Genomic DNA, 12,247 nt, shown 5'->3' on the forward strand with positions numbered 1-12,247 from the left:
TGGAGAGGGATTACAGAACAAACTCGGCTGTTACTAAAGATTTGCAGCAACGTCATCGCATATTACTGGCAGCATCATCTGGACTTGGTTTTTGTAGACTCCTAAAGAAAGTAAGTAAAAAGCTTGGTTCATTGTTTATGCCAATAAGTGTGATCTAATTGATGAGAATGACTTGGTATGTCATGGGCCGGGGCGTTACTCTGCCGTTGCCCCGGGACCAGGAACGGATAATGCTAACTATTTTGTATTTATATCTCTGGAGAGTCAGTGTCAAGTTGTTGGAGAATGACTGTGGAAGCAGTGAGCAGCCAGTTTATTCAGCGGTGGAATCTGCAGTCTTGTCACATACTGGTGCTCTTTGTCCAAAGAAATCACGGCCTTGTGTTATGTGAGGGAACAGCACGAACATTCAGAGTCACACGGTAAACAACTTCCAGCTAGACAACACAAGATTGGAGAAAAACATACGGTGCATGTGGTGAGCATTTAGGGCAAATTACAATGTTGAAGACTTGTACATACAGGACAAAGTGATGGACTGAGGCAGTGACGCAGTCGAGTGCTGGTGAGGAATCTAACATGTAGAGCTATGGCTTCATGGGTCAAATAAATAAAGCCTTTTGCCGACAGAGTGGATCCACATTTAATAATGAGGCAAATGATGGAGCCTTTCCATCTTCACCATCAAAAGCATTAGTCCAACTGCATACATGGTAGAAATACAATGTCACCGAGTAGCTAACTAAACTCATAGTGATTGGAGTGACACTATGATGACGAAACTATTGTTAGCAACACCATCTTGGATTGTGTCATTTATTTAAATTGCCAACACGTAATTAGCTACAACATAGATACAACACATAAGTACATTTGCTCAAGTACCATACTTAAGGACTATTTTTGATTTAATTTACTTGAGTTTTTCCATTTTCACTTCGGATGCAAATATGTTTTCTTACATGTATATAACACTCATTGCTACTAGTTGCTTTTTATATATAAAAACATATGCTAATATTATATAAGGCAGTACTTTACCATCAATTGTATTTTAAAGTATTTTGAATCTCTTAAACTGTCTCCACATTGACAAACTACACAATTAAAATGCTGGTACATATGATAAAAACAGGATAATACAGTATTCTTTAATAATAACATGCTTTTATTCTGCATACTGGTTACTTTTAGCTGATTATACTTCTGCTCTCTACTTTTTGATACTAATACTTTTTAAAATTCTGGATTCAGGTTGTTGACTTGTGATGGAGTTTAACACCTCCAGTAAAAGAGAATTACTATGGTACTTCTGTAGCAATTGGAAACAGGACTCAGAGAGACACAGGAGAGCTGGAGCTTTGATGGCAAACACTGACGGTTTATTTGGAGCTTTGGCCGGAGAATTCACAAGACATGTCACGGGCCACGAGTTGACTACACGGTAGAGATGCCACAATCAATTCTGATGAACCCTACCCCATGTATTTAGCTAGTTCTGAGAGAAGAATCAACATTGTGCATAACAAGATAGAATGATAACACCCCTATCAGCTGACGCCAACAGGCAGGAACAGGGAGACAAAACACAGAGCACAGCAGCCAGGTTACAGTGCGTGTGCTCAGTCAGGACAGTATTACCTGATAAACTGGGTCAAAGTTATGGGCCTTGGAAAATATTTCCCCAACAGAGGATCCGAGTACTTTATCCATCTCTGGTTAATGATGCAATCTCATCTTGGTTTATTAGCAGTGGGCAATATATTTGTATGTTTACTTGGAGACAAATATGAGTTGTGGTGTACTGCAGTGACAAACGCACGTAAAATACTAGACACTAGAACTTGTGTTACCTTTACAAGAACTTTTGCCAAGAAATGTCGCGCCACAGATTGTGTAAAACCTGTGTTTAAAGATGAAGTTACTAAATGCCAGAGGTGGGACCAAGTCATTGTTTTGCAAGTCCAAGTCAAGTCTCAAGTCTTTGCGCTCAAGTCCGAGTCAAGTCTCAAGTCAGGTTGGGCAAGTTCAAGTCAAGTCCAAGTCCTAAACTTTGACAAAACGAGTCATTATGTGTTTTTCACCAAATGTAATGACATTGATCAACAGAATAATACGTAATAATCAAATTGCTCTTTATTAGTCACATTAATAATTTAATAATCAATTTTCTCTCTGCTGGTAAAGTAACGTGTTTTTTTCTATTTTAAGAGGGAACAATAAGGTAAGGCTACCGTGGCGGTTTGATTCAGAAGGAGTTTAATGTATAAAATCCTTGATGTTGAGGTAACCAGAATGTTTATTTCCACTGTGTACAACATGTTATGAGGGACCCACAATCTATCTTTATGCAAGGGATAATGTGCAGCGAGGCGGTCTCTATGGGGAAGAGAACACCGGCATCTAGATCCCTCTGCAGGTGGTACTTTAACTATATTTTGATGCTAATACTTTTCTACTTTTACTTGTAACATTTTGAATGCAGGACTTTTTATTGTAACCGAGTATTCCTACACTCTGGTACTTTTGTACTCAAGTACAAGATCTGAAATTCTCCCACCTCTGACAGTAAATCCTGAGTGGTTACCAAAATAAAGGTAACCAAAAAAGGTTATTTTCATTTTACAAATCCTGCACTCAGCTTTGCTTTCTCCAATATCATTGAAATGCAGCCAGATGCTGCTTATTTTTTCGGTTTTTGCTCATTTCTTGACTTTTTTAATGACCTCTTGCCTTCGACCAGTATAGTGTTATCAACAGCTCCCGGAATCGTAAGTTCTAATATTACACTAGATAGTAAACTAGAATGCTTTTCAGCCATTAACCTTGAACAATTACATTCAATGATTCTCTCTTCTAAACCATCAACGTGCATGTTAGACCCAATTCCAACTAAGCTGTTGAAGGAAGTTTTTCCATTAATTAGCACTTCTTTATTAAATATTATGAATATGTATTTATTATCAGGCTATGTTCCACAATCATTCAAAGTAGCAGTGATAAAACCGCTTCTTAAAAAGCACAACCTCGATCCAGAGGTTTTAGCCAACTATAGACCTATTTCTAATCTTCCGTTCCTCTCAAAAATTCTTGAGAAAGCGGTCGCAAAACAGTTGTGTGATTACTTAAAAAACAATGATTTATTTGAAGATTTTCAGTCTGGCTTTAGAACACATCATAGCACAGAGACAGCTCTGGTTAAAGTCACAAATGATATTCTAATAGCCTCAGACAAGGGACTTGTCTCTATTCTTGTTTTGCTCGATCTCAGTGCTGCATTTGATACTATCGACCATGATATCCTATTGCAAAGACTAGAGCACTTAGTTGGCATACAGGGAACTGCTTTAGGCTGGTTTAGGTCCTATCTATCTGAACGCTCTCAGTTTGTACGTGTTAACGATGAATCTTCCACGCAAACCAAAGTTAGCCATGGAGTGCCACAGGGCTCAGTGCTCGGACCTATTTTGTTCACATTATATATGCTTCCGTTAGGCAATATTATAAGGAATCATTCTGTAAACTTTCATTGTTATGCGGATGATACTCAACTATATTTATCAATCAAGCCTGATGAAATTAATCATCTAAATAAAATTCAAGACTGCCTTAAGGACTTAAAAACGTGGATGACCTTAAACTTTTTGATGTTAAACACGACCAAAACTGAAGTTATTGTACTTGGCCCGAAGAATCTACGAAACAAATTATCTAAAGACATACTAACTATGGATGGCATTAATTTGGCCTCCAGTGAGACTGTAAGGAATCTTGGTGTTATATTTGATCAGGATTTATCCTTTAACGCCCACATAAAATCAATTTAAAGGACCGCCTACTTCCATCTACGTAACATTGCAAAGATCAGGCATATCTTGCCTCAAAACGATGCAGAGAAACTAGTCCATGCATTTGTTACTTCTAGGCTGGATTATTGTAACTCTTTATTATCAGGGTGTACCAAGAAGTCAATCAAGTCGCTTCAGCTGATTCAAAATGCTGCGGCTCGTGTACTAACCAGAGTTAGGAAAAGGGACCACATTACTCCGGTTCTGGCTGCCTTACACTGGCTCCCTATAGAACACAGGATAGAATTTAAAATTCTTCTTCTCGCCTACAAAGCCCTTAATGGGCAGGCGCCATCTTACCTTAAATAACTCATTATACCCTACTGTCCTACTAGGGCATTGCGTTCCAAGAATGCAGGGTTGTTGGTTGTTCCTAGAATCTCTAAAAGTACAATGGGAGCCAGAGCCTTTTCTTATCAAGCTCCACATTTGTGGAATCAGCTTCCAGTTTGTGTTCGGGCGGCAGACACCCTATCCATTTTTAAGAGTGCGCTTAAGACCTTCCTTTTTGATAAAGCTTATAGTTAGGGCTGATTAGATTCAGCCCCTAGTTTTGCTGATATAGGCTTAGTTTGTCGGGGGACATCTTACTTCTTCCTTCTCTCTGTCTATACCCGTGTACACTCATGTTCCGATTAACCCAGCTTCCCCAAATGTCTTTCTTTTTGGTGTCTATATACGCTGGGATCCGGAGTCATGGATGATCCTGCGGTCCTGTGTCCTGGATCGCGAGCGCTGGATCTTGAGTCGTGGCTGTGGTCCTGGATCATAGGTCCTGGATGGATATCCTCGTGGATTCATCTTCCTATTATATACACACATGCATTTCCAAACATTTGGACTACCTATGTTGCAAATGTATTATCTTTTCAATTTACACACGGCATCTATTGCACGTCTGTCCGTCCTGGGAGAGGGATCCCTCCTCTGTTGCTCTCCCTGAGGTTTCTCCCATTTTTCCCTTTAAACTGGGTTTTCTTTGGAAGTTTTTCCTTGTACGATGTGAGGGTCTAAGGACAGAGGGTGTCGTATTGTCATACTGATATTCTGTACACACTGTGAAGACCACTGAGACAAATGTAACATTTGTGATATTGGGCTATATAAATAAACATTGATTGATTGATTTTTCCGACGCACTTGCATTTAAATCCGTCTCCCCGTTGCTCTGTGCAGCTGGCCTGTACCACTACACCTGCTGTGCCCCCCACCCTTCTTTCACATAATGGTATGATCCTAGTGTGTCCTCGCATATGATTGGCCGCATGGTGGCCCAGCTAAATAAAGTCCCGCCCCTGCCTGCAAGGATTCTCAGCAAGAGTAGGAGCGGCTGAAGATTCTGCTCTCCCCGACGGGAGTCTGCTCTTCTAACGGCAGCTCGCGATTGGCGTGTTGGAGACCTCTGAATTAAATGATCAAGTCACCTCATGTCAGAAGGCTCAAGTCCAAGTCAAGTCCCGAGTCATTGGTGTTCAAGTCCAAGTCGAGTCGCAAGTGTTTTGTGATTTTGTCAAGTCGAGTCTCAAGTCATCAAATTGGTGACTCGAGTCTGATTCGAGTCAAAGTCATGTGACTGGAGTCCACACCTCTGCTAAATGCGATTTAAATGGTTATATTTCACACAATTTAGAAAGAAATTCCTAAATAAAACATATAGTGCTAGATGAAGATACACATTACATTGTGTTGTAAAAACATTATTATCCCTGAATTTGTACATAGCAAACTGTATAACAATATTCATCGGCATTCAATAACAGTACACAAACATTAAGTGCACAGCGAGGAGTTTGGCAGTAAATATAAATGTGATCCAAAAGATGAACAAATGTTTTTTTCAGAAGTCGAAACACTGCCAACGCTTTTTGACATCAACAATAATGGAGTGTTTGGACAGTAGTCGTAGAGTTAAATCAACTATATTTAGCTCTTTGAACATTAGTGCAGTAGGTCATTGATCATCCAACCTGACGACTGACTGTGAAATACATGAACCCACTAACCTTCAATAATGTGTTCACATTACAATAAACGAAAGGTATAGTTTTAAAACCCAGAATGCTTTGTGGTTATGGTGGGTGTGTGGTCAAAGGTGAAGGCAGGTTAAGATATAGAAGATAAAGTATGTAGCTACTGTAACAGGCCCCGCTATGTAGGGCGCGATGACAGATAGTATTTCCTGTAAAACAGGAGAAATTATGAGCAGAGAATTCCATTTACTGCTCGTTTGGCGGGTCTTGCCAGAATTTATTAACAATTGGCACAAAACACAATTGTCCTGGCCCTTTACTGCTCTCAATATAAACACATGTTTATATCTTCAAAATATACTTGTAGTATTCAAAATAAACACATTTGTGTATAACCAAGTGTCATTAACATCATGACTCCAAATGAGAATGTACTGCTTCAAAACAGATATTGGTGCTGTATTCAAACACTGTTAATTACCTTTTCAGGCAAAGTATTAGCATTGGTCTAATATATGCTAGCATTAGCATCAAGCAACACGCATTTATAATAATTCAATTATGACTGACCATAGGACCCATAGACCATACAAAACACACCTCAAACACTTCTTAGCTATAAACAATTCACTTGCATCACTAGCGACCGCCATTACACACACTGCCACCACGAGGTGGTCTTCTACGCGAGTCTACTACATCGAAATAGCGACCACCATTACACATACACACACAGCCACCACGAGGTGGTCTTCTACACGACATTAAACATAATAAACAACATCTAAACACCACTTCAAACTCAAGACATTGTGATTTATAACATTTGTGACAATCTGTACACATTACTGACCTGTAAAACAGGAGAAATTATGAGCAGAGAATTCCATTTACTGCTCGTTTGGCGGGTCTTGCCAGAATGGCAAGCTAACATCAGCTCCGTCATCACGTCAGACATTTTACGGTAGACGCGTAAATAATAACAAACCCCTTTATGGCAGTGTTACTCTGCCATCTACTGCCCCCTGATGTCCATTGTTAAACAGGTAATATAAAATGATATTAAATATAAACATAAAATTGTGATCACACACTGTGTGGGTCACACACTCCCCGACAAAGAAAAATGGCTCCCGACATTAACCATCAACCTCTTAACTTGTGCCCCTTCTCTTTGAACTTAAAACACTTATACACACTCTCATAAGGCACTTCTTTAAATGTACAGGTGAATACTGTACAATATGGATGAGAGTGGGTGTAACAATCTTTCCTTCTCAATATGCATGTATGTATGGTAGAATTACAGTGTAAGGCAGTGTCTGGTGTGTAGTGTAAGGCAGTGTCTGGTGTGTAGTGTAAGGCAGTATCTGGTGTGTAGTGTAATGTGGCATAGGAACAGGCTGCATTCCCCAGAATGGCATGGCTTGTACAGTATAGAGTCTTGCTGGGTCTGTAGACCCACATGGTCTGGAGGATGGCTGCCCAAGGGAGTCATATGTCAGCGTTTGAGGAGGTCTCCTGTCCCGTGTGGATTTCCTCACTGGCTCATCCTGAGGTGTCACAGGTCGGTCATAGCCATAGGGTACTTGTACATACTCATGCTCTTCCGGTGCTTCAGAATCCACAGGCAGGTCTTCCTCATCAGCCCGTTCTTCTGGTTGTTCTTGTCTGGTTTCTCTCTCAGGTGTAACAACTCCATGTTGTTCTGGTGTATGATATCTCGATGGCACTCTGTATCTATGTGGTTCAGGTACCCTTTTCTGACCATCTGTGTTTCGCTGAGATCCAGAGCTAGGTTCAACATTCTGTGAGTGAAGTCCAGCTTGTGGAGGTACTCTTAGCCAGTATCGTACTCTAGGTGCCTCATCATCAGAGTTTTCTGAGTCACTGCTTTGTGATGTCTCTCTCCGTCGTTGTTTCTCAACATGATGACTCTTGCTTTTCCCTCTAGGTGGTAGCGGATTTCCTGTTAGTTCAGGCAAGTTTACAGGTAGGTCATTGACAACGTGTAGGAGATTTCGATGGAGGGTACGGATCTTATCACCACCTGTCTCAGGGCACACTTTGTACACAGGAATTTCACCAACTTGTTCTTTGACGACATACACAGTTTGTTCCCAGTAGGACCTCAATTTTCCAGGTCCACCTCTCTCACTCATGTTGCGGACTAGGACTCTATCACCAGGTTGGAGCACAACTCCCTTGATGTGACAGTCATAGTACTTCTTGTTTCTTGCACTGGAGTGTTGACTGTTTTCAGATGCAATCCGGTAAGCCTCTTTCATTCTCAGAGACCATTTCTTAGCATAGCCCTGTGTTGTTTCAGTCTGACCTTTGGCTGACAGGCCAAACATTAAATCTACTGGGAGACACGGGTGCCGTCCAAACATGAGGTAGTGGGGTGAGAAGCCTGTTGCCTCATGCCTGGTGCAGTTGTATGCATGTACAACCAGGGATAAGTGGTCTTTCCAGTTGCTCTTTTCTTTTTCTCCCAGGGTCCTCAACATTTGGAGCAATGTTCTATTGAACCTCTCAGCTGGGTTTCCTTGGGGGTGGTATGGGGTTGTCCTTGAATGAGCAACTCCAGCCAGATGCCTCAGGGTCTTGAACAGGTCATTTTCGAACTCTCTGCCTTGGTCGTGGTGGAGCCTGGCCGGGTAGCCGAATCTTGGAATAAAGTCATTATAGATTTTTTCAGCAGCTGTTCTGCCAGATTTATTTTTTGTTGCGTAGACTTGAGCAAATCTGGTAAAATGGTCAATAACTACTAAAATGTACTCGTAGCCTCCTTTGCTAGTTTCCAGGTGCATATAGTCTATAGACACAAGCTCAAGTGGTGCAGATGAAGTGATGCTGCCCATTGGTGCTCTGACGTGTGTCACAGGTTTCTTTTGTTTGATACAGGGACACTTTCTGGTTACATACGTTTCAATGTCCTTTTTCATGAAAGGCCAGTAGAAACGGTCTCGAGCCAGGTGGATGACCCTCTCAGCCCCAACATGTCCCATGTCGTCATGGAGATGCTTTAGTACCAGGGGGTGGTATCGTGATGGTAAGACGAGCTGCTGCCGCTGACTGGCCGTCCGGTACAACAGTTGATTTTCCATGTGCAGTTTTCCCCACTCGTGCATGAGCTTTCTGAGTGTACCACTGGCTCTCTTCTTGTCCTCATTGGTCAATACTGCCTTGGCCTCTTTAAGTTTGATAAGCTCACCGATTGCATGGTCCTCCCTTTGAGCATTGACTAGCTCACTGTGGTCAATGGTAAGGGGTGACACATTCACAGGTGACTCTGAGCATGAAGCCAGGTCCAATGCAGCAACATAAGCAACATCCTGCCTCTTTGCAGACTCACAACCATCCCATGTGGTTTGAATGGTTTCTCTTGTGAGTTCCTCAGTACACTCTCTAACGTAGATGTCAATGTCAAGAGGGAGACGAGAGAGCGTGTCTGCGTCTATGTTCACTCTTCCTGGCCTGTATTTGACATCAAACCTAAAGTCTGCTAGCTCACCTACCCATCTGTGGCCCACAGCATTCAGCTTGGCAGTACTCATCATGTATGTGAGGGGATTATTGTCTGTGTATACTGTGAAATGGGGTGCATAGAACAGGTAATCCCTAAATTTCACACATATCGCCCACTTAAGAGCAAGAAACTCCAGTTTCCCTGAGTGCATGTTGTAATTCTTCTCAGCGGGAGACAGAGTTCTTGAACCATAGGCAATGACTCTCAATTTTCCATCCTGTCGTTGATACAACACAGCGCCGAGTCCCTGCTGAGAGGCGTCAGTGTGGAGCACAAATGGCAGTTCGAAATCCGGATAGGCCAACACAGGTGGGTGTGAAAGCGTGTCAATCAGCTGTTCAAGAATCCTTTGGTGATCATCAGTCCACAGGACAGGTGTCCTTGAGGGCATCTGAGCTCCTTTTCCCACCTTATGTTTCCCCTGTGTTACGGTAGAGTTTCCTTTAATTTTTAACAGATCATAAACTGGTTTTGCAATGCTTGAGAAGTTTTGAATATAGGCTCTATAGTAGCTTAGGAAACCCAGTAACTTCCGCACTTCTCCAACTGTGCTTGGCCTCTTCTCTTTCAGAGACATAATGGCATCAATGTCTTTTGGGTCAATCCTGACACCGTCTGCAGAGACCAGCCTCCCAACATACCTGACCTCTTTCTGGAACAGCTCACACTTTGTTGGTCGAAGCTTGACACCATGGGACTGCAAGGCTCTCAGGACTTGACGTACTCCCTCAACATGGCTAGTGAAGGAGTCGGAGTAGCAGAGGATGTCATCGAGGTAAGGGATACAGCAGTTGTCACGCAGAGAGTCCAACATTTCCTCCATGCTGCGCTGAAAAGCAGCAGGGGCGTTGGAGAGTCCAAAAGGTATCCTCACCCACTCATACAGCCCCCAAGGGGTGATGAAAGCCGTCATGTGTCTGGATCCTTCAGCAATGTAGCCTTGGTGGTAGGCCTTGCCTTGGTCTAAAATGCTGAACCAGCTTTGGCCTTTTAGGGTGTCGATGAGTTCCTGAATACGAGGCAATGGGTGACGGTCTGGTACCGTTTTCTGGTTTAACATTCTATAATCGATGCATAACCTTAGGGACCCATCCTTTTTCCTGACGCAGACAACAGGTGCTGAGTATGGAGATTTGGACTTAACTATCCACCCTTTTACAAGCAGGTCTTGGATGTACTCTTTAACCTCTTTATAAAGGGGCTTGGGTACTGCACTGTATGTGCGCTGAACTGGGATGTTGTCCTTTAAGTTGATGGACATTTGCAGGTTGGGAATGCAACCTATGTCCCCATCATCTTTAGCAAAGGCTGCCGATTCCTCGTGTAACATCTGTTCCACCTTCATCTGTTGCTCATCACTCAGGTGGCTGACATCCACAGGTGGGTGCCACAGTGCAGAAGTGGGTTTGTCACTGTTAGAGTGTGGTGATGTGGAAGAACTGGCTATATTTGCCTGGGCTTGATTGTCCTTGCTGCTTTGGTTATCTGTCTCTATCACTCTGTCAATGGTTTCGATGTTGCCTAGAACAGTACCGCTGGGCAGAGTCACAGCACTTCTGGAATGGTTTGACACAGGCACCTTTACGAAAGGTCTCTCTGTCTGTTGGATCGCCATTAGTCCTTCTCCAACACTCAGCTGTGCCAGGGGTGTAGCTTCTAGATTGGGTTCGAAAAGCACAAGTGAGTCAGATTCACTAATATCTACTGGTACCCTGCACTTAATATAAGCTACCTGGCCAGGATAAATAGTGACTTCTTTCCTGCCTATCTTTACTGCAGCATTCTGTTGTTTCTGTTTTTGCTCAGTCTTTATGAAACTCACCATAGCTTCTGCCATTGCACTGTCCATCTCCAAAGCACCCGTAAGCAAGTTGACAAGGATAGATATCACTTTGGGTCTACTTTCATGACTCCTAAAGAGTTCCTGGATGACATTAAAACCAACTATCGGTCTGTCTATTTTTATTCGACTCACTAGGAAAGGCACTCGAATAGATAAGTCTGGATCATCGTTTCCCTGCAGGTTTACTACCACTTCAATCCATCCTTCATAAAAGGTACTGCATCTCCTGTGACAGCCGTCACGTAGAGATCATCCTCCATGAGTTCACTGAGGGGTCTAATATCTTGTCCAGGTAAGTATCTGTCTTTCCAAGCATTGTCTATTATGCTCACATTGGCCCCAGAGTCTAAAAGAGCGGTTATGGCGTAACCGTTCATGCTACATCTCAATAGCGACTTTCGACCAATTAGCGGAGCTATCTTTTTGATTGGGTGTTGTTCGTTATTGTTCTGCGTGTTGATAGGTGTATGACCAGTGCTTTGTCTTGCTGCTGCAACCTCCTGGGGGTGGGACTTTTCCTTTGGGTCGGTCAGTGGTCGTCCCGTTGCCCTGACCGGTGCCCGTTTCCCGCCTGCTTCTGTCTTTTCAAGCAGCCTATAGCACGATGACCCTCCTCCCCACAGAAAAAGCAGTGGCTACAATTTGGTTGAGCCTGAGCTATGCATTGTGGGCACCCATACGGTCTCCTGGTCTTCTTCTCTGGTCTGGTTTTGTCAGAGCAACACTGGCGAGTGGTTTGATGTAGCCCCTCAGGCACCTGGGTTGTTGTTGATAGCTGTTTCAGTGTTTCCATTGCCTGTGTTAAAGCCTCAACCTGTGCACTCAATCTCTGGATGACATTATCCTTACTTTTAGTCTCTCCCACACTGCTGAGTATCTCTTCAGGTTCAGCAAGTATGCTGTGTGCTTGAGTTAACTTGCGGTTGGAACTGCGTCCCAGTCTGCGCTTTCTTTCACTTTCTTCCATCGTAGTCTTGATAACCTGCCTTAACAGAGCTTCATCAGACACAGTGGGGTCAGCAAGCAGAGGTTTCAGCTCCCGTCTGACATCCTC

Source organism: Pseudochaenichthys georgianus, chromosome 12 (genome assembly GCF_902827115.2).
Source record: "Pseudochaenichthys georgianus chromosome 12, fPseGeo1.2, whole genome shotgun sequence".
NCBI lineage: Eukaryota > Metazoa > Chordata > Actinopteri > Perciformes > Channichthyidae > Pseudochaenichthys > Pseudochaenichthys georgianus.